Genomic DNA, 1258 nt, shown 5'->3' on the forward strand with positions numbered 1-1258 from the left:
AAATTATTGTTTATTGAGTTAAAGAGTGAATTGCAGGTGAAAGTTTTATAGAATAATTGAATTGTCACTGTTATATTCATATTTTGGAATGGGTTACATTTGTTTTCTTTGGTTAGTTTATTTTGTGATTTCATGTGTTGGCTGCCACTGGTATCGTGACCAGTGGTTTCAGTTTTACCATATTATAAACTAAAATTTGATATATTGAGATATGTAATTAAATATAAGGTATAGTAGATTATATGAATTACATTAAAGTTATGCTAATGGGAGGAATTAAGACTTACCCTTAGGTTTGAACTTTAGGAAATTGATTATAGAATTATGTGAGTTTTTGGGTCTAGGCTAGACATAGAATAATATGAGTATTTATAGGCTTGTTAACTTACAAATTATGCATATATACTTGATAGATTGGAAAGGTTCGGAACTATTGAGGAAAGGAAAAACATTGGAGAAGTAGTTGCTTGACTTCGGTTCTTCGGTGGAGGTAGGTTATGGTTTATTCTATTTGATAGATAGACTCTTAGTAGTGATTGATATGCATTGAATGATATTGTGAAGTTCTCTATGTACTTGATTGTGTGATTGTGTAGCTTGGTTGTGTGGTTTGTGATTGGTCTGAAATCCTGAGATCGTGAAATTTATAATCTTGAACCCTCTCTATCGAAGTGATGTCTTGAATAAAGAAGGCTTGATGAAATATTGTTAATGAATTGAAAAGTGGTGATAATAAATGATAAATTAATGATATTATTGGATCGGAGTGTCATGTTCCGACACAGTATAATTGGATCGGAGTGTCACGTTCCAACACGGTATTATTGGATCGGAGTCACATTTTGACACGGTATAATTGGATCGGAGTGTCACGTTTCGACACGGTAATATTAAAGGAAAAATATATTGAATTAACTTAATGTATTCAATCTCAAAGAACTCAATTCCCAAATTAGTTTGGTTTGGAGGCAAGAGTCCTCATGTGTGATCTTGATATTATTGATTGATTATATACTTACTTTAGTGTGGTTGACATTGGTTCATGTGTTTGTTGTTTGCCACCTGCTAAGTGTCATAGTTGATTTTATACTATTATTCATTACATATTAGTTTCTATTTTGGGTTGGCCGATGACACCTACTCAGTACATGTTGCTCCGTACTGAGCCCTACTTGTGTCTTTTTTTGTTTTCCTTTTATGGAGTGCAGCGAGTGTACCAGCGAATTTGACTCGCCCTCAGCTCTAGCCAGTCTCAGCA

Source organism: Solanum tuberosum, unplaced genomic scaffold, assembly GCF_000226075.1.
Source record: "Solanum tuberosum cultivar DM 1-3 516 R44 unplaced genomic scaffold, SolTub_3.0 scf00630, whole genome shotgun sequence".
NCBI classification, from domain to species: domain Eukaryota; kingdom Viridiplantae; phylum Streptophyta; class Magnoliopsida; order Solanales; family Solanaceae; genus Solanum; species Solanum tuberosum.